Genomic DNA, 23,479 nt, shown 5'->3' with positions numbered 1-23,479 from the left:
CTTGAGTCCACTTGGAGGTTCTTGCTTCCACTTGGAGATCTAGACCCTCTTACTCATCACCAGTCGAATTCCTTGATCCAAGTGTCATTTTGGAAGCTTCCTAGGCATTGACACCTTGAGGAATGACTGTGCCACTTGTCCAAACTCGCCCAGCGCAGGTAGCCTTCTTTGCAGTTGACATTCAACGCAGGTAGACAGTGGAGCAGTTGACATTCAACGCAGATGCTCAGTGGAGCAGTTGACATGATCCAAAATTAGCTTGTTTTTGAGTGTTTTCAGGTGGAGAACTGTTACTCAGTGCTGTGGTTTGCTGACCTTGTTCCTCTAGGGGCAGGAACAACATGTTTAGGGACTTTGGATCCCTTAGATTATGGACATTTCATGCTTCATGCTGTAAGGCACAAAAATGTCTATAACAGCTGGAAATTTGAGATGCTCGCATTAGGCAGGGCTTTGAACCAACTCTTCACTTTAGCTTGCAAAGAAAGAGCAAAAAGCCTTATACTAACATCTTTGCTATCAACTTCAAAAAGATCTAGAAAATACGCAAAATTCTGCACATGTTTCTCAGCGTTGACATTCTTACATTCACCATCAAACCTCGGCAAGTATAGATCATAGTTTTTGGGGAAAGCATGGAGAACAGAAGGTAAAACAAGAGGTTTATACCGATCTGGAATTTTACAAGGTGTAGGGTTATGTACAGCAGGTATAGAATCAGTCTTGGTTGCTTGGGGCTCATCAATTTGAAGATGGTCATCACAAAATTCGGAAAAAGGATCTTGATCAAGCTGAAAGGCATGCAAATCTTTGGTATTCACAATCTTCAAATGGAAAGAATCAACTGCAGGTCGAGGATCTCTTCTCAAATACAGTATACTTTGCAAAGCCTTCTTGACATTCTTGGGAAAAGAGAAGAAATAATTTATGACAAAGAACAAAATGTCTTGGATGAAATTCCAACTTGAATACCTGATCTGTCCATTTTGTCCTTTCATGTTTTTCCTGGTCGGGATCATCCTCCAGTGGAGTCTTTGGATCTGATCTCGAAAATGATTTAGAGTCACCAGATGAATGATTTCAGCCTTTCCAGTGTCTAATCGTTGTCCACCATAAACCATCAGATCTGAACTTGATACCTGTACTGGGGTAATTAACAAGTTAGATGTCATGTTTACAAGCTAGACCGGAGATTGACTGAAGCAACATTTATCTACTTCCGCTAATGCAAAGCAAAAGCGTTTCGAAGGCTACCTAGCATAACTTCAGGCTCTTTCTGTAGCTTATAAAACAAATGACATCAACAAGTAAACCATTTTTCTTCCCCAGTATGGTCGCCACTATGTTAGCGCTCGAATTTGCCTCAAGCTGAGGAAGGCAAAACTCAAGGCAACATCAAACCACGCTCAGCCTCGTAGCTAGCCCTACGAGGACAGGAGAGGGCTCTCTCCAGTCAATCTCGAAAAAAGGTAATCAAAGAGGCTTGGGATGACTAAATTGATAACTAATTTTAGGCTAGGTATGAAGTACAAGGACTATGGAATTGATTTTTCGAAGTTTTGTTGAATTCAAGGGAAAGGCAATTTTGGTTGCGGGGATGAGGCACAACTTTTGCAGAGGTCTACTTGGGGCAAGATAGGCGATTGTATTGATGCCTTTAAAGTGATTGAATCAATAGAATTGACAGGTGAGGAGCTAAGGAGAGCAAGGAAGTCTCAAGGATTCTCCTTAAACTGAAGAAAACATGGAAAATTAAACAAACTTAAAGGCAGAGCATAGCAAATTTATGAATTCTACCTTAACACTTCATTTGTTTAATTGCAGAAGATTAAATAAGGAAAGTGGTACACATACACAACTTACAAGTACTGAGAGAAACACACCATCAACACATAAGGCCACATGAATCCCAAATAGTGCTGCAAAACCCTGGTCTATCCTTTGCCAAAATTGCAGATAAAATATGTACAATAGTGTATCCAGCTATTCCCAAGAGTCCAACTCTGAAAATTACTAAGAAAATACATAATATAGGTAAGCTAACACATTCCCTTGCCTCTAGGGGTCGAGCTCATCATCCTAGGAGCTGTTTCAACCAATTCTAAACAAAGCACTACAATCTAGGCAATCAAAACAACTTGCCTCCATAAGCTAGGAAACCAATTCATTCATTAAATTTTTGCTATTTTATGAATGAATCATCTAGAATAAGTAAATAAATGTCAAGTCAAAATAAATTTCCATTAATTACATCAAGGAGAGTGAAAAATCCCATCACAAGTCAAAACTGGTCAAACTGGCTTCGTTTCCTGAGCTGAAGATGAAAACTTTGCAAACAATCCTGATGCGTAGCGCGCCTTTCCACCTGCTTTTGGGGCACTTCCCAGCATCCAAATTGAGCTCAGGTTGGCTTGTTGGAAAGCCCTGGATTTCTAATTTCCAAAACAAGTGGAATTTTCCAATTTGATGTCCATTTTCCCCTCCAAAAGTGCATTCTACCAAGGCTGCTTCCTGTGTGTCCAAAAAGGGGCAGTGAGGTCATTTTTTCCATGTTTTTTGACCTTTTGGGGACCCAAACCTTGATGAAATGCCTTGGAAATGGCTGAGAAAGTGTATTTCATCATTACAAATCCAAAAATGCAAACCTTTCGTGATTTGGACCTCCCAATCTTATGGGTAGCGTGCGGCGCGCTACGCATTGAGCCCAAAAACCTGTTTTTTACACAAAAATTTCAAAATTGACAAACTTTTCCCCAAACTTGTTGAAATTTGGGCTAGGGGTCCCCAATAAAGTACCATGCTCAGCCAGAGAAGCCTTGGCGAAAACTCGAAGTGGAGCTAGCCTCTTTCGCCGTTTTAGTGATTTGCTCAACCTCCTTGGATCTAACGATTGTATTTTTGACATTTCTCTAAAACAATCACACTTCTGTAAAAATTGAAGGAGGGTTTTCTTCCCTGACATGTTTTGGACAAAAACCTCTCTCAGTTTTCCTAAATTCATCTTTAATTGCTCAAAAACATCATGTGAGTAAAACCTATCCCAATGTGTGAACCAAGGGATTTTGTCGAAATGAAGCAAAATGAAGGGGATAAGAGGCTTCTAAATTCTTGGGGAAATTTTTGGAAGTAGGGAGGGATGTTAGGAAGCAGTGGAAAGTGGAATCGCTGAGATCGAGTGAGGGGAAGGGGTCCAAAAGGGAAAAACACAGGCCCAACCTAGAAAATTGCCAGGTTGTAGCAAGAAACTAGGGTTTGTGGAAAAATGAGGAATTTGGGGAATCTCAGTGATGAGAAGTGTTTAATAAGGTACATTAATGATAGGGGAAGGTGTATGAACATTAGGATACAAATGTTTCCTATGATTTGACCCTCCAAGAGAATTTACCTCCAAAACCCTAGGAGAGGGAAATGAACCTTGCTTAGGCGCAACTGAAGCATGAACAAGGTGTAAAATGACCCAGTGGAACCTGACATGATGAGGAAAACCCTATGAATGATGATAGAATCAGCTGAATGATGACATGGACCGACATTTGGACAACTTTAGAAGGAGTGAAAGCAAACCCTAGACCTAATGCCTAGTGACCAAATTTTGCTTGAAGACTCTTTGAAATGACAAAATTTGACCTTGACACTCTGAGACCACTTTGTAAGAGCATATTTGATCACTAGAGGAAGGCTGGAAAGACTGACACTAACATTGTGCATCAATTCTATTGGATTAGAGAAAGAACTTTGGCTAGATTTAATTATATAAACCTCTAGCATTTCTGCAACCATACATTCAATTTCACTTTTTCGGGCATAGGTATATCTGTAAGTTTGATCTTTGGAGGAAAAATTCCTCGAACGAAATGAATATCAAGATCATGATCACAAATAGGTGGGATGCCTTTGGGAGTCTGAAATATGTTTGAATGATAATTGAAGACATTTTGAAGATCTAGAGAAATAAATGATTTTTATTTTTAAACCTTTACTGAGCATAACTTTGCAATTACACCTTGTTTTTCTTTCTTCAAAATTTTTTTCATACCATTAGAGCTGACTATATTTCCTATTTTCCCCTTAATATCCTTTAATTCAACTCTGTTTCCTTCCCAAAAAAATTTAAAGAAAATTTCTTGAAAATTAAAAGATATCAACCCCAAAGATTGTAGCCATTGGACTCATTGTAATGGAAACATTGGACTAATCAATACATATTCTCCCATGGTTAGCTTGATATTATGGCACTTTCCAGAGAAATTTATAGTTCTTCCATTTGAAACCATCACTTGGCACAAGGGTGTTGGATATAGGAATCAATTCAGTGCCTTGATTATCTTACAATGAATAAAATTATGAGTACTAACTAAATAAATCAGCGCTATTACCTATTTCTTCTTGATATATCCTTCTATCTTGAGAGTTTGATGAGTGGTAATTCCTTCTAATGCATTAAAATATATGGTTATATTCATTTCTTCTTTCTCTGGGGTTGGTTCTTGGTGTACATTCTCCTCTTTTTATGTTTCTTATTCCTTTTCTTCCTCCTTTTCACAATCTATGTAAAATAATTTCTTCATAACAAATTTATGACCTTTAGTGTACTTGTTATCACAACTGTAACATAGACCTTTTTCTCTTTTTTCCTCCAATTATTTTTTCATCAACCTTGTAGGTTGTGGAAGGATAGGAGAAAAAATACTTACATCTTTATAGTTGTTAATGGTAGACTTCCTTGTTGCCATAATTTTTCTTTCAACTGTTCTTTCCACCCTGAATGCCTTCTCCAATGAATCAGATTCCCAATGCTGAACCTCATGTTGCATGTTATCCTTAAAATTACTTATGAATACACCTACCCTATGCTCCTATAGAATATTAGTTACCCTGATATTTATTTTTTGTAAATCTTCAATGTGCTCCATGATTGAACCCCTTTGTTTTAGATTTATCATTTGGCTAAAGAAGGTGTTTCTATTTGTATCCTCATAATATGCTATCATTTCCTCCATTAAAATTGACCAAGTGAAAAGTGGTTGCTAAAAAAATTCCATCGTTAGCATACAAATTTATTGGGTTCTAAATATAAAGAATGTAAGGAATAACTTTTATGTGTGTTTCACATCATGGAGATCAAAATATTGCTCCATCTATAGTATCCATGTTACCGGATCTTTGCCATCAAAATTCCTCATATAGATATTTGGAATGTGGTGGCTCTTAAACACAATGTTGGATTCTATAAAATAATAATTCATATCCCTTCTCTCGTCGTCATGATTTTCATGGATTACCTTATCACCACTGGGAATCCTTTCTTCTAGCAACATTTCCAAACCTTCCTCCAACCCCTCTATCTTGACATTCATCATTGCTTCATGTCTACTTTTAAACCATTATTCAAAACTCCCATGTACCTTTCTATACCATATATATTAACTCCCATATCCCTTTTTATACCATCTATCTTAACATTCGTCATGGCTTCCAATTCATTTTTTGTTACTTCTTGTGAGAGCGAATATTTCTACACTATGTCTCATAAATTTGATATATCATGTTATATTTCTTCATCTTCTTCATCCGTTATAAAAGAATTTTTTGGTTTCTTACTAGGTGTGTCCATTTTTTTGTTTTCAAGAGATTTTGGAATCAAGAAATGATATATGATTCACTATTCCATTTGAATCACTTGACACTGATTTTTCAAACAAAAGCTATGCAAACTTTAAAAGAATACACACCTTTTATTTATTTTTAGGAGTTGCATATTGAAACTGTTGTATCTCTGTAATTTCATATCTTTAAGATCTAAAATATCATCCTATGGTAGCCCTCTGAGTCTTATTTCAAACCCCATGATTCATACCAAGATTAGTTTCTTCAAGAAATCCCTATGCCCAATCTCTCACAATGCCTTGATTATAGAGAAGTTCAGTACATAGAGATTGTACAGAGAGTCACGTGTCATTATTTCGACTTTCCGCACTGAAAATGATACCAAAAAAGCTAAGTTCCATTTTTTGTCATTCAAACTTTACAAAATTCAAATCTAATTCTCAAAGAGAAACTTATGATGATTTTACCTGGGTCACCTATTTGAGATGGAATTTTGGAGCCTACGAAAACCCTGACTTCTTCAGATCATATTTCTGAAAACGTAGCCAACCAAGATTTGAAATTCGTACATGGATTTAATCAATATTTCAGATCCATGTGGTTATAATATCAACTTCTCAAGCCTCGTAGGAAAAAGACTATAGCGAAAATTCCAAGATGGCCTGTTTGAAGAAGAGAAAACCTAGAATCCAAAGCACTCATACCAAATGTTATGCAAACACCTCAAAGAACATAAGAAAAGATATATCAATGATTTAAACATTTTCCACTTCAAGGGTTAACCTCCTTTACCTTACGTAAATGAGAAATTCTTCGATGATACAAATGATAAGACTTCGTTGGTATATATAGGATTCTAAGGGGTCACAATATAATCAAAGTAGACATAACAATAATAATGCAAGAGAGCAACAATAAAAATAGTGGGATTCTATGCGGAACAACAATAAACACATGGGGGATACGTGGGTATAAGAATAATAATAAGGGGAATGCACTAGTATTATAGGGACATAAAAATCTCTCCTCACCAGATGTACCATTTTCATTAAGAAAATTGATATTTGACATTCTCTATTGGGTTATTGCATTTATATTTGTGTCGTTATATGTTTCAATTTTCATGCCATATTTTGTTATAGGGTTTTTCTAAAATTATTTTGTAGATCTCAGGAAGATACATAACTATCCTTTGTTGTTAGGGTTATAAGTCACCTATAACTTATGTAAGGTATTTTTTCTAACTTGCGAATAAAAAAAAAAAATTACACTAACGACATTAAAAGAAATGTAACATGACAAATTTTCACAGTTTCACTACATACAATGTCCCGATTCTATGAGATATTTTCGAGATGTTTTCCCTATTTTTGGATTTGGCGCAAGTTATTGACTTGGAATCTTTAATTCCCCATCATATTCAAGCATTCCTACATAATGAATATTTGGACATCTAACTCTATCAAAGTTTTTGAAATCCTCATATTTGGAAGCTTTTACAAACATTATCTTGTTATATGGTTGAAAATTGAAAGTAGCTTCTACATCTCCATCTAAAACAAGGCCTATTATTTTTCCATTTTCAACAACAATGAAAAATGGAAGAAAATATTTGTCATTAGCTTTAACATCCTCCTGAAGGATTTTCACTACATAAAAGACATTTCCAAATTTGTATTTTGTTTCACAAAAAACGTGAGCATTCAATCCTTCCTTAACATCATCCCAGCCATTCTCATAGTTATACATGGTCACATACATGTGACAACCACATGAAGAAATTTGTGCATGAATACCTTTATTATGTAGGCGAGTAAGATCTTCCTCAAGTTACTCCACAAACTTGATGCTTGACCCATCAATGCAATTTTGATCATTTGTGAGGATATGAATTTCTATTATTTCGGCACCATGTTTAGTTGAACCTTTAACTAACAACTACCATTAATTTATTCCTGAATGCACATTGTCATCACTAAGAAGACCAATTAAGTGAAGTATCTCATTATCAAAGCACTCTTTGATATATTTAAATTATTCCCCTCAAAATATTTTTCTTGATGCATGTGCCAAATCAAATAATTTAGCACCATCCCTCTCTCAGTGACACCACTACTAGCTTACCTTTGAGGAATTTAGGATGGTCAAGCAAATTTCCATGTTTTTGTGCCACTATCCACATAGATACCAACAATTCAAAAACACCACTAAATGTTTTGGTTAAATTCCACCTTGTAACGTGACTTGTTATCACATGTTATCTTAATTTCAATGGAGTTTTCCCTAAAAGAGATAACCATGGAAACAATAATGGATTTTTTAAACCTATAACCTAAGTTTCTAACAATATCTTGTAAACTAACATAAAATATTCTCATCACATCTATATGTTACCATTGAACAAATTTAGCGTCTGTGTGGTTGAATTTCACCTAAACGCTACCAAATATATGCCTGTGATTATCTATAACACTGTCAGATAACCTTTTGTGGCTCATGTTCTCCATTTAGGGAAAATTTAGGCTACTTATGTAATCATGAATTTAATCAAATAGTGGGTGGGTAGTCTATGATTTAAAAATATTTCCTCTTTCTAATTTCGAAATAGTCCTAATATTGGCCAATGTTGTAAATCAACCCCTAATACCACCTTGTAATGTACTCAACCACCATCCAGGCAATGCTACCTACCCACAAACCAAATTTCACTAGATAATTCACCAATATTCTTGTGGGACACATACTTTATGGTTTCGAATATTAAACCATGACTCATTGCTAGTGTTTTCGTAATTCTATGAAAAATATATTATAAAACTGTAACCTAAGTATAACACTAACTTTGAATCCCATTAAAAGGATGTAACATTAACCAATGAAGGTTATACACCATAATGCATAGCTATAAACACATATATATTTAGCATACAAAAACCAAAAAAGGGTTATGAGGGAAATGCACATAAGTGAAATAAAAAACACATGAATCCAACTATTCTCACATTAACCAACAATTGCTCATGAACACGCACCATAGAAATAAAGTATACAAGTAATTACCAAACCCTAATTGGGTTTTATAGAAAAATACAAGATAACAAAAGATAATTATAGGAATTTAACATGACACAGTAAAACTAGGGTTTGAACATAATAATAATAATAATCAACACAACATAGAAATACATAATCATGTCATACCACGTTAATATTATGCACAATGGAATACAAGTTAATCATAAACATTAACATAAAAATGATAACTATCACAACACATAAAATTGAGCATTATTTGTATAAAAATGGAAACTATCTATGGCCTCTCCACATTCCACCCAACCATAGACCATGTGGTTCATCAATCTCAACCATGTGTCACCCCCGAGCTATGACCACAACTCCACAGGTAATAATGAGAGCCCAAAGATAAAAATACATCAAACTCCAAGTAACTAACCCAAGAGTAATGTCTCCAACGACTTCACCTTCCTTCCTCGAACCTGTGACCAAATGGCACACGCTTCTTTGGGTCATACTAGTCCCTTTGTAATGCCCACCTTCTATGTTTCCTTACAACCAACCAGGAACTTGTCAAAATATAGCTATGATAGCCCATGTTACTTTCAAGGATTCCAAATACCCTTCCAAGCCATAATATTACTCGATTCCCAATCAGTTCCCAAACCCAGACATAGGACTCACTAACTAGTCACCTAAATCAAAACAAAATCGATCTAGTTATGGAACCAAAGAACAGGGCTCAATTGTTCACTGATGGAAATCGATTTCACCATTACTACAGTTCATTCAAGAGTCCAAGAACATGAATTATTGACTAAAAATCCCCAGCTAGTTCTAGAATGTAGACTTGGGGACCACCAATTGGTTAATAACAAAAATCCATTTTTTAGCTACAAGAATCTACATAAATAATCAATTAACTAAATCCATCCCTCTATGTGAAACCATGCCTCTTTTATAAATGCCTAGCCCCTCTCTGCCATGTGGCACAATTGAGGTCACACGGGTGCCATGTTCACTTTTTCCCCAACACTTGTCACCAAAACATCTTGTTTCCTATCACCATGGAGTTTCTTTCTCCCAATACTATTTTCCCATGGTGCGGGATCCACAATCAACTATTATTTTATTATTGTATTATATTTACAATAGTTTACATCATTTCACAATCTTGACCCTTCAACGACTTAGCCAAAACAACATAAATATATGTCTCGGAATACCAACCCCAAAATCTATAAATATATAGGTAGAGAGATGTGTAGAATATTTCTAGCTCACTAGGATAATAGTTATATACATCTGGTTCACCTACCTAAATATCAATCTACATTAATAGTCCAAGGGCAGAATTAAGGGTGTTACACATAGTAAGTTTAGTTTCACGCATGCGCTTTCCTTGATGATTATTATTTCTATGAATAGTGGGGTCAGTGATATACTGAATTATTATATATCAATCTTTCTTCCTTTAACTCATCAACATATAGAACTGTACTTTTTTCTTCTTATTGAACCATAGACTCTTGATCTAATGTGTACTGAGGAAATGGAATTTGTTTTAGTATAAAATGTACTTTCTCATGAGGATTGTACTTTCCTTATGAGGTGTTGTATGTCAACTGCCCATTTTTATTATATTCCTTCCTTTTAGTTACATAATCAACCTATTCAATTATTGGACACATGGTATTCTTTATCCCATTAATTACCACTTTAGGAACCCCATATTGCCATTCCTAGGTATGTTACATGGAATTTTTGTAAATTACTACATAAAGATAAACTAATAGAAAGAAACAACATAATATTATATATGGGAGAAAAAGTATTTGAAAAATATGATAGGTTTCATAAATGTATCACTTCCTAGAAGCATAAACGAGCAACCCAAAGACATTTTTTAGGGGTTGGACGAAATTAATTTTTTACTTTCTGATATAAAAACAATAGTTGTATGGAAGGAGTTCGTGACCAATTCTAGTTTGAAGTCCTTATGATGTTAGAAACGTGTTGTTATTCATGTCAAAAGTGGTTTATGGAGCATATCTTAGAAGTTGAATGTGGCATCTAGAGTTTGCGTGTTGATTGCATGTGACATGAAAGTCGTGCATGTGAGTTAAATGCGACATGCAAAGTTTTATTGTTTATTACATGTCACATGAAAGACATGCATGTGAGTTTCATGTGATAGGTGAAGTTTGAATGTTGAGTGCATGCAAAATGCAAGGCATGAATGTAAGTTTCATGAGACATCCAAAGTTTGGATCTTGATTGCAAACAACCTGAAATGCATGTATGTGAATTGATGCAACATATGTAATTTACATGCTTATTTAATGTGACATGAAAGGTGTACGTTATATTTTCATGCAACATGCAATGATTGCATGAAGGCCGAGAGTAAAAATAGTTGCAACACAAGTTAAATGATTGGTCAATTAAAATTACAGAGTAGTAGTAATGTGTTGTAGCTATAACAACCCCCCATTTAGGGGTTTTCTTTTTCGTAATAAATGGTAATCCTTCTCCTTTTTTATCTTCATTTCATTTCAAGATTGCTTTTGGTCTTATTTTGTGTTTGCATTAAGTAATGTTTTCCTCCTTGACCATTTTTCTCCTCAGTGTGGCACTTGCATCATTGGTCTCATTTTGCCATATCGACACACATTTTTCATTTTGTTTACCTGATAGCATTTCCTTCCAGTAAATTGTCACATCACATCTCGTTTAAAGATTGCTCGAATTGATTGTTTTCTCCCATCACATTCCTTGTTATATCTACGTCGAAATAAAGACAGGTCATTAACACATTGTAAATATAAATTAAGGTTTCATGATTACACATAAATAATAGTGAAAAATATATAGTTGATATTTATGCCACTTAACTTCTTTTATTGTACAGAGTCATTAAACACTTCATTTCTTTTATTTTAATGATAGTTATATTTATTGTAAATAAATACAGAAAGATAATTTGTATCAATGTTCCATTGGTACCCACATTTGATTATATTCGTACTAATATTTATTAAAGATTGTATTGTATATACCTTTCATTGTATTAAATAATTTATTATATATATATATATATATATATATATATCATTTCTTGTGAATATTCGTCCTATATACAGTGGCTTGCTATAAACATTCAAAGTAAAGGAACCATTCCAACTCGTTAATACAAAGAACAAAACTTTTCAAAGCCAAAAGAAAATCGATATTTCTTTTATGAAGGGTTGATGAAAAGAATAACGTAATGAGCACCTTCGTGACTTGTCAACCTTCCACGGTGACATATCGACCTTCCATGGTGACTCTTCAACTTTCCACAGTGACTTTGACCTATCTTCACCTCCACAAAACTATTGTCTCATCTTGACAATGATTTTGATTCTAATTCAACAACAAAAATGTTTTTTGTTGTTTTCTTATATTTTTTTTTACTATTTCATTAATGGATATGACCAACCCTAACGTTTTTCTATTTTTTTGTTTCAACAAATGCATTATCCTCCAACGCTTTCTAGAAGAGATGTATAATATGTTTACACCAGAGTGTTGCTAGGGTAGCTACGTACTAGTGAATGTTACCAATGAGCTAAGCATTGTCCACATTGTAGAGAAGAATGCAACACGGTCAATGCAGTGACAAGACAAAGAATTAGAAGATACATATAAGCATAAATGGAGGAGCACTATAGTTATAAAAGCTTCGAATTGTATTCGAGAAAGTGAATCTCAATTCTAAAGAATCATCAACATTTATCCTTTTCTAGTCTGGGCATTGTTCAAGGAAATTAGTTTTCATTACTGCAACTACTATTTCACAACACGTCTTACGATTTATAAGGAATGTGAAGGAGGCAAGAAAAGAAAATATGATTATAATTTTATGTTGTAATTCTTTTCTTCACTCTTCCAACCAATCTGGGCTACGTCCACCAAACAGAGGCATCGACAATCTTATTATTCAACAGGAGATTACAACAATATAATTCCTCACAAAATCTCAGCCAAAACATCCTCTACGGGCTTACATTTTATAGCTGGAGTTGAAAACTAAATCATAAATTCTCTCACAACAAATATAGGAAGCAATAACTCCTCCTCAGGAATAACTGGAGCTAACTTAGCAACAAATCCTATTGTTGTCACATTCATGAGATTTTTTCCAAAATTAATTAATAGAAAAATCTTAACAATCTCCACCTTGACAACAATTAGCCTGATACCTTGTTCCCTTATTATTTTATCTTTTCTACAAGCCAAGAGAAACCAGACACCAACGTAGCTTCTCTAGCAAAACTGGTTTCGTGAACATGTCTGCATAGTTTTCCTTTGTATGCACATTTTCAAGAGAGACTCCCCTTTCAGTGATAATCTGTCTTACAAAATGGTACTTGATAGGTATATGCTTTGATTTACTATGATAGGCCGGATTCTTAACCAAATGAATTGCACTTTGACTATCACAAAATAACTTGATGTTGTCCTGTAACCTACCAAACTCACCAAACAAACCTTTCAACCAAATCGCTTCTTTGCAAGCATGTGAAGCAGCTATGTATTCTGCTTCAGTGGTGGATAAAGCAACAATGTTCTGTAGCTTTGACATCCAACTAATAGCTCTAACTGCAAGAGTGAAGACATACCCTGAAGTTGACCTTCTCTTATCCAAATCACCTGAAAAATCGGAATCAACATATCCGCAAAACAATTCAGTACTTCTGTTATAAGTGATACAATAATCACTTGTCCCTCTCAGATACTGAAGCACCCATTTCATTGCTGACTAGTGCTCTTTTCCTGGATTTTCCATATACCTGCTGACAACCCCAACTGCATGTGAAATATCTGGTCGAGTACAAACCATCGCATACGTCAAACAACCTACTACATTAGCATATGGAATTCGAGACACATACTCTTTTTCTTCATTTGTATTAGGACATAAACTAGAAGAAAGCTTAAAATGGGAAGCTAAAGGGACTGAAACAGGCTTCACATTGTCCATAACAAACTTCAAGAGTATTTTCTCAATATACCTCTGTTGTGATAGCAACAGCTTACCATTGCTCCTGTCTCTGAAAATCTCCATGCCTAAAATCTATCTTGTTGCTCCTAGATCTTTCATATCAAATGTCCTAGCCATCTGAGCCTTTAACCTGTTGATCTCTATTATGCTTTTGCTTGCTAAAAGCATATCGTCAACATACAACACTAAGGTAATGAACATGCCATTACTTAATTTCTTAAAGTAAAAACAATGATCATATTCACCTCTTATATAGTTTTGACTCATCATGAAAGAATCAAATTTCTTGTACCATTGTCGAGGCGACTGCTTCAGACCATACAATGATTTCTTGAGCCCGCAAACAAATTCCTTGTTGCAATTTTGAACAAACCCTTCCGGTTGTTCCATGTAAATCTCCTCATCTAAATCTCCATGTAAAAATGCAGTTTAACATCTAGTTGCTGTAATTCTAAATCAAGTAAAGCAACTAATGCTAATACAATTCAAATTGAAACAATTAACTCGTGAAAATATCTCATGAAAATAAATGCCTGCTTTCTGAGGAAAACCTTTTGCAACCAACCTTGCTTTGTACCTGTCCTCTGTATCATCAACACCCCTTTTCGATTCGTAAACCCATTTACATCCCACAGTTTTTCTGTCTTTAGGAAGTTCTACCAGATCCCATGTGCCATTCTTGACTAATGCCATCATCTCATCCTTCATAGCTTCTTTCCACTTTTCACTTTTAGAATCTTCTACAGCTTCTTGATAGCATAAAGGTTCATCATCATTAGCGGTTAAAGCAATTGAAGTAACATAATTATCATACCTTTTAGGAGGACGTTTGATTCTGTTAGGCCCCTATACTACTAGTGTAACCCCTTATTGTTATTAGTACAACCCACTTATTATATTGATGTACCCATGTAGTGCCCATATTGTTACTATTGTGCCCCATAGAAGCCCACTATTGTTATTATTTTGCCCTTACATTATTATTGTTATGTCGGCTTTGATTATGTTATGACCCCTTGGACTCCTATATATAGAAAGGAGGTCTTTTCATTTGTATCATCCAAGAATTGTTCATTTATGTAATGTAAAGGAGGTTGCCCCCTCGAAGAGGCTGAATTCTAAGGTGTTGATCTATCTTTTCTATCTTTTCTTGAGCTGGTTTCATAACATTTGGTATCAGAGCTTTGGATTCTAGGGTTTCGGTGCTCCAAACAGGTCATCATGGAATTTTCGCTATAACTTTTTTTCCGCGACGTTCAGAAGTTGCAAAAAAAACCCATTTGAGAAGAAATTGCGCTGAACCTCGGGTCTAAATTTCAGAGCTTTTCGTGCTATATTTTCGGAGATATGATCTGATGAATTTGGTCTTTTTGTAGACTCCTGAATTACATTCCAAACAGGTGACCTGGGGAAAATCATCATAACTTTCTCTCTAGTGATCAGATTGAAATTTCGTAAGCAGGTACAAAAATAGGACGGACTGTAGTTTCTCGTATATATTTTTCATAGCCAAAGGTCAAAACAGGGACACGTGGCACGCCGTACAAGTTCGCTCTACTGAATTAGTCTATAATCAGGTCACAGTGGGAGATTTGGCATAACTCTTCATTGGAAAATACAATTGGGGTCAGACTGGTGGCATTAGAAAGAGGACATAGAGGGCTAGCACAGGTCGCAATTTTAGAACTTAAAGATTCGAAAGTACAGAGTTACAGTCGTTTTAAGATCGAGCTCCTAAAATCAAGAAAAAGCAAGATGAGGAAGTTTGATGACAAGGATCCGGTAAATTGGATACTTCAGATGGAGCAATATTTTGATCGACATGGTGTAGCACTGTTACAAAAGGTATGTATTGCATCTTCATATTTAGAACTAGATCAATTTTTATGGTATGAAGGGCTTTGTTCTCGTAAACAACTTGTTACGTGGTCAATTTTCACGGATGAAATGATAGCACATTATGAGGATACAAAGAGAAACACCTTCTTTAGAGCAACACCACAACAATTGGCAAGAGTAAAAGGGCTTTGTGACATATTGGAAAGAAAAATTATGGAGACCAGGAAGCATACCCCTCACAACTATAAAGATGGGAGTGTTGTTTCTCCTGGCCTTCCACAACCTACAAGGGTTACACCACAACAATTGGATGAAAAAAGAGAAAAAGGGCTTTGTTACAATTGTGATAGCAAATGCACTAAAGGCCATAAGTGTGCTGAGAAGAAATTATTTTACATAGAATATGAAGAGGAGGAGGAAAAGGATCAAGAAACATCAAAAGAAGAAGATATACACCAGGACCCCACCCCAAAGAAATAAGAAATGAATCAGACCATATCTTGTAAAGCATTGGCAAGAATTATCACTCCTCAAACTCTCAAGATAGAAGGACATATCAAGAAGAAAAAGGTGAAAGAAGTGAAAGATCACATCGAGAAAGAAGAAATGAATCCAACCATATCTTGTAATTCATTGGTCGAAATTACCACTTCTCAAAATAACAAGATAGGAGGACATATCAAGAAGAAAAATGTTCAAGAAGTGAAAGATCACATCGAGCATCAAGAAATGAATCTGACCATATCTTGTAAAGGATTGGAAGAAATTACCACTCCTCAAACTACAGAGATAGAAGGACATATCAAGAAGAAAAAGGTTCAAGCAGTGAAAGATCACATTGAGCATCAACAACAAGTTCTCCAAATTTTAAAGGATAACGCCACTTCAATGCAAAGTCAAACGAAACAACAGGTAGATCAACATCATAGTGAAAAATGTTTTGATGTAGGTGATTGGGTATTTTTACTGCTACATCTCAAGCAAGCTATTTATGAGAAGGAAATGTTGGCAATACTACATGCACTCAAAAAATGGTGACCTTACCGAATAGGAAGACTCTTCAAGAATGAGGATGTAGAAGCATTGTTTTGTGCTATTTCTATTATCCAACCAGATTGGATAAATGAAGCAAGGGATGAATGGAAGAAGGATGAAGAAGTATGGCCACTTATTCAAAAGTTGCAAAAGATCCCAATTCAAACAATATTGCCAGAAATTCGAGAGGAAGGAAAAATCATATTGGAACCTGGAGCAGTCACAGAAACAAGAACCCGACAGCTACGAAATCGATCAATTTTAGGGTATCTCATCAAGTGGAAGAACTTACCCGCTGAAGATTCCACATGGGAGGACAAGAATTTTACACAAAAGCATCAAGAACTACTCAAGCGTTGAGGACAACGCTTTTTGAAGGAGAGGGGCATGTTAGGCCCCTATACTACTAGTGTAACCCCTTATTGTTATTAGTACAACCCACTTATTATATTGATGTACCCATGTAGTGCCCATATTGTTACTATTGTGCCCCATAGAAGCCCACTATTGTTATTATTTTGCCCTTACATTATTATTGTTATGTCGGCTCTGATTATGTTATGACCCCTTAGGCTCCTATATATAGAAAGGAGGTCTTTTCATTTTTATCATCCAAGAATTTTTCATTTATGTAATGTAAAGGAGGTTGCCCCCTCGAAGAGGCTGAATTCTAAGGCGTTGATCTATCTTTTCTATCTTTTCTTGAGCTGGTTTCATAACAGATTGTTGTGGACCTCCTTAAAGATGTTTCTAGTACTTACACAATTTGCTGATTATTATCTGTAGGAACTTCTTCATGATCTGCATCTGAAACATGTTCATGATCTACATATGAAACTTATTCATGATCTGTAACTGAAACTTGTTCATCTTGACTATCATCAGTATTTGAACAGGTTTCAAACTGAATGTGTTGAAGCTTAGATACATTATCCTGTTTCAATTTATCATCTACATCTGGATTTTCAAGTGAAGATTCATTAAATTTAACATCTCTGTTAATGATGATCTTGTGAGTAGTAGGATCCTACAATCTGTATCCCTTAGTCCCATCACCATATCCAACAAAGATATATCTTTTTTATTTAGGATCTAATTTAGAACACTGATGTTTCAGAACTACAGCATATGCATCACAACCAAAAACTTTCAGTTTAGAATAATCACAAGGATGACCTTTCCATACCTCTTGAGGAATTTTGCATCCCATTGTAGTTGATGGTGATCGATTTATCAAATAGCAAGTTCTAGAAACCTCTTCTGTCCACAATTACTACTACAAATTGGTGTTACTAAGAATACTTCTTGCTCTCTATAAAAGAGTCTTGTTCATGCGTTCAACAACTCCATTTTGCTGTGGAGTATATACAGTGGTTTTATGTCTTTCGATCCCAACGTCCTTGCAATAATTATCAAATTCCTTTGAAGTAAAGTCACCACCATTGTCAGTTCTTAAACATTTAATGGTTCTTCCAGTGATGTTTTCAACTAATGCTCTAAACTGTTTGAAAACTGTGAATACATCAGACTTCTTCTTTAACATGTAGACCCACACTTTTCTAGAGAAATCGTCAATAAAAGATACAAAATATGGCGATCCTCCATATGAGGCTGTAGGAGATGGACCCCAAACATCAGAATGGATATAATCAAGGATTCCCTTACTAGTATGTTTTCCAGTTTCAAACTTCTGCTTGCTTTGTTTCCCAAATAGGCAATGTTTGCAGAAATCTAACTTAATAGACTTTAAATTAGGAAGTAACTTACGATCAGATAAAATCTTTAAACCTCTTTCGCTCATATGGCCCAACCTTTGATGCCATAAATGAATAGAATTACTGTCGTTTTCAGATACTGTAGAAACATGATCTGACTCTATTCTTCCTTCTAACTGAAAAAGATTTCCAACTTTCTTTGCTTTCATTACTAGTAAAATTCCTTTATAAACTTTCATTACTCCACCTTGAATAAAAGTTTTATATCCATTAGTGTCTAGTACTCCTAGTGAAATGAGGTTTTTTCTTAGTTCAGGTACATGTCTTACATCAGTTAGAATTTTATTTGTCCCATCAAACATTTTAAGCTGGATGCTTCCAATTCCCACAATGTTACATGTGACATCATTTCCCATGTAAACTACTCCATCATTGATTGATTTATAAGTTTTAAACCATTCTCTATGAATGCACATGTGATTTGATGCACCAGAATCTAACAGCCAACGTTGATCATGATTAGACAAACTAATTGATAACACTTCATCACTCATACCTGAAATGGATGCCGAATCTGTATCTATCGTGTTTGCTTCTTTCTTCTTGGTCGAAGAGTCTTCTTTGGATGTTTGCTGTCTCTTCCAACAATCCTTCTTCAAATGTCCTTTTTTGCCAAAAAACCATCATTTTACCTTACCCTTCTTCCCTTTCGATTTTGAACGCGAGTTGTTGTGCTTACTGAAGCGTCTTTCTTTAGAACGACCTCTGACCATCATTTCTTCTGATGTAGAGGTTTCTGAATTTGACCTCTTCCTTGTTTCTTCGGACAACAAAGCTCCAACAACATCATCAAATTCAAGGGTTTCTGATGAACTAAGACTTATAGAAGTAACAGAATGATCCCATGACTCGAGCAACGAGCATAATAAAGTTATAGCTTTATCTTCTGATTCAAATTTTACTTCTATACTTTCTAACTACACCAATAGAGTATTAAAGGTATTCAAATGATCAGTAATAGATGTACCTTCCTTCATGCACAAACTGTATAACTATCACTTCAGAAGAATCCTATTGGTTAAGGATTTTGTCATGTACAGCTTTTCAAGCTTTGTCCACAAACCAGCAGCAGTTTTCTCTGACACGATGTTAAACAAAACATCATTCGCCAAACACAGTCGAATGTCGCTCAGTGCTCTTTCATCCAAGTCACTTCATTCATCATCTGTCATGGTGTAAGGTTGTTTTTCTTTTCCCAACAATGCCTTCGCCACACATTGTTGCAAGAGTAGATCATACATCTTCACTTTCCAGATCACGAAGTTGTTTTTGCCATTGAACTTCTCAATCTCAAATCGAGCACTTTGAGTTTTGTCACACAAAATATCCAAATGAAACTTTTAATAAATGAGGTTTGTATTTAAAAAAAACTGCCTTTCATCAATACAATGTCTTAGCCTTCAAAATATCATGGCATATTACCATTTAAAAAAAAAAACAAAATTTGATATAGATATAATATCATATCTAATACAAATCCCCCTTTTTTTGTTTCAAACATACAAAACAAAAACATTTCATGATAGCTGTATCAAAACTTTCAAATCGACTTTTTGTTGTAATTTTCCACGGCAACCCATGTGTAAATGTTTTTGTCCCTTTTTAAAGACCAATTTCCAAACGAAAAACATTTCCAAAACTGTGCTCCTAGGTTATTATTTGGTTGTTTCAAATGACCATTTGTGTAGCCAATAGACACAGTCTCGCATGTGACACGATTTGAGCTACTAACCAATTAGATCTTCATTCCAACTACCGATTTTTAGAAGGCCCAACTAACCATGCGTATGACCACATGTGGACTCACTGTTTCAACCGTTCCACGACATGTTAATAATCATTTTTTCAATGGTTTGGCATCTTAATAATCATTGTAAAAGAATACACTGTGCAGCTCACCTTTGACCGTTGTAGAGTCACCATTCAATGCTGCAAATCAAACAACGTCCACGTGAATGGTCACTATTACACTAAAATTTGTCACCATGACTATCTACAATTAGTATGGCTTCATCAACTGTCATACTATCCTCCTTGGCAAGTCTTATACCTCTGATCCTCATGTCAAACTCCAAGAAAGAGAGAAAGTCCTTAAAAAGTCAATTAACTCTGGTTACGCAGTTTCTCTTAGCCTTACCTGCGTGTATGCACCCCAAGTTCACAATACCTGCGTACGTGTACGCTCTGTCTGTAAAAGGGTGGGCGCGTACTCCTGTAAAGGTCAAAAGGCGCAAGTTTCACTTCAAAAAAGTTACTTGTGGTCATTTCTAGAGCATTCTAGAAGATGGTTTGACGTGGATTGAGTGCCTCCAGATGGTTCATGCATCCCAATGAAAGAGGAACTTATCCCATGAAGAGGGGAGCTATCCCATTGAAAGAGGGGCTTATCCCATTCATGGTGGACTTGATTAACTTCCTCCAAAGCACTATAAATACAGGCATTGGGCCAGAGGGAGGGGAAGTTGAAAGCTGAACATTCCTAAGGGTAGATGCTGCTGGAATTAGGACTCCCTTATAGAGCTTGAGAGGAGAGATTCCCATCCTTTCTTAGCTTCATTTGGAAGTGGGTGAGCTGATCAAAGTAAAGGAGAACTCTTGCTGGAGCCTGGGAGGGACCTGCACAACACCAAGGCACAGGTTATAATGGTTTCTTTTGTTTCCACTTAATACAATTAAGCTCATTTTTCTCAACAAGTTGTTATACATGATTTGTTTCATATATTCCTTGGTCTGTATGATGAATATGTTTTATTTTATGAGTTATTCAGGTGCTATGTAATCGTTTGCTTGTTAGTGAATGCATGTTTCGAAGAGAAGGAGGAGCTCATCCGGATCGGCGAGGTTGGACTGCTACAAAGCGTTGGACTAAAGGTATGTTATAAACACCTGATTGCTTGTATTCTAAATGCATATTTAGGGAAAGATAGTGTTTAATTGTCTTGTTTGTCACTAGAAAGCCTTAGCTTCTAGGGAGGTTGGTTTTGTCCGCAAAATTGACTCTTTCCGCATGACAAAATGGCGACTTCGCTGGGGAACTCCATGATTTGAATGATTTTTCCTTTGTGTGAAACTTTGATTTGCGATAAGTCGTTTTCTTTCTAGTTTTTTGCTGTTTGACTGTGTATTTGGGTGGATAGCTTAGGGTTAAGTTAGATTTTAGTTTTTCTTGGTTTTTCTAGAGGTACGCACCCTGTGAGTTAAGCACAGTGTGTACCTGTACGCACTGCAGCTTTGTACACAGAGCGTACACGCACCTGTGCAAACAGGTTGCCTGCGTACCCTGTCAAAATTGAGAAAATTTCAATTTTTCCTTTTTTGCCTCTTAGATTTTGTTTCTAGTTGTTCTTTGCTGCCCAGATCCACTGGTTACCTGTCAGAAGTTTTCATCTAGGCTTGTTTCATTGGCATTCCTGCTCTAAGCTTTCATCAATTGGGTGTTTTGAGTCTCTTTCTTGAGAAATTATTGATTTGTTTTCCTTTGGTCATTACTTGGAGGTTTCTCTCAGTCCTTTCACAATTTTGCATCTTTTTGCTTTTGTTTTTGCAAAAATATTTCCCCCTCATTCGCTGGGGGGGGGGGGGCGCTAAATTGTGTTTGAGTGTTAATCACCTTTGAGTGTTTTTATTTTTTGATCTTTGGAACTCTCACCCAATTTTCTCGACTTGCACTTGATTGGTTCTTAGATTACATCAGAATCATCTTGTGTTTGAGAATTCTCTTGCATAGATCACATTTGCATAATTAGAATTCTCATTTTGAGAATATTAATGAAAAATGTGCATAGATTACATTTGCATACTTTTCAAGTGAATTGTGCATAGATTACAATTGCATAGTTTACATTCTGAAGAATCAATCGTAGAATTAGATCATTTTTCTTTGATTTGAATTTACACAAAAATAAAATAAAAAAAAATGTTTTGAAATTGATTTGCATTATTTTTTCTTGATAAAATTAGTGCATTAGAGAATTTGTTATATTTTCTCTTAGTGATCAATTTTTTGCATTGTTGGAAGCGAAACTTGCGCCTTTTGACCTTTACAGGAGTACGCACCCACACTTTTACAGACAGAGCATACAAGTACACAGGTATTGTGAACTTGGGGTGCGTACACGTAGGTAAGGCTAAGAGAAACTCCGTAACCAGAGTTAATTGACTTTTTAAGGACTTTCTCTCTTTCTTGGAGTTTGACATGAGGAGCAGAGGTATAAGACTTGCCAAGGAGGATAGTATGACAGTTGATGAAGCCATACTAAATGTAGATAGTCATGGTGACAAATTTTAGTGTAACAGATTGCCCCCTAAAGTGCGAAGCCTGTAGTAGATTAGGGTTTCATATCATCTAGGAAGGGTGAAGTACTTTATCATTTCAAGGATCATCTTGTGGAAAGCCCAGTCGGAACCTACAAGTATTCAACACAAAATACATATATAAGATCATATCATCGCTGAGGTAGGCATTCCCATACTCAGATCAAAAACTTTAACTAACAAACTAACTACTGCTCTGATACAGGAATGATTTCGCAGTACATCATAATCATAGACTTTTGTAGACACAGTATGGATGCAGCCATCTGTTTATGATTAGTCTACTATATAATGAATACAAAACTCCTCACAGCCTGGATGGTGGAAACTAGATCCAGGGTCTTCATTTCTACTTCCCGAAATAATACGATTCTATCCATGCGAATAAATGAGTTGATGTCGAGCATGGTAGAAACCACTTGATTACCAGTCGATGATGTAAACTGTTAAAAAGTGTGAGAGAGACCACCAGTGATGTCAATGGTTCTCAAAGTACCCAGTACAAACCATGAGATGTGAATGAATGAGTTGATGTCGAACATTTCACGGAGTCCTTCGATCGAGAGTCAATGATGTAAACCGTCGTCAAAGGCGAGAAACCTGCCATTGATGCATGCAGATTTCAAGGTACTGACAATTTCTAGGTCATCTTTCTAGATAATGTACTGATGTTGATAGAAAGCGACCCGTTGCAGGCAAGCCCACAACATGAAATCATAGATCAAGTTGAAGAAATGTAGCTGTAAGGACTGACTCAGGGATGGTCGAGATGGATGACGGGTATTTTGCAGATGAATGGTTTATTTGCAGTGACCTCTTGAACACATAACGACACGACAGATGG

Source organism: Pinus tabuliformis, chromosome 7, assembly GCF_031772625.1.
Source record: "Pinus tabuliformis cultivar Carrire ecotype Pingquan chromosome 7, CPIR1, whole genome shotgun sequence".
Classification (NCBI taxonomy): Eukaryota; Viridiplantae; Streptophyta; class Pinopsida; order Pinales; family Pinaceae; genus Pinus; species Pinus tabuliformis.
This window is presented reverse-complemented; position numbering follows the sequence as displayed.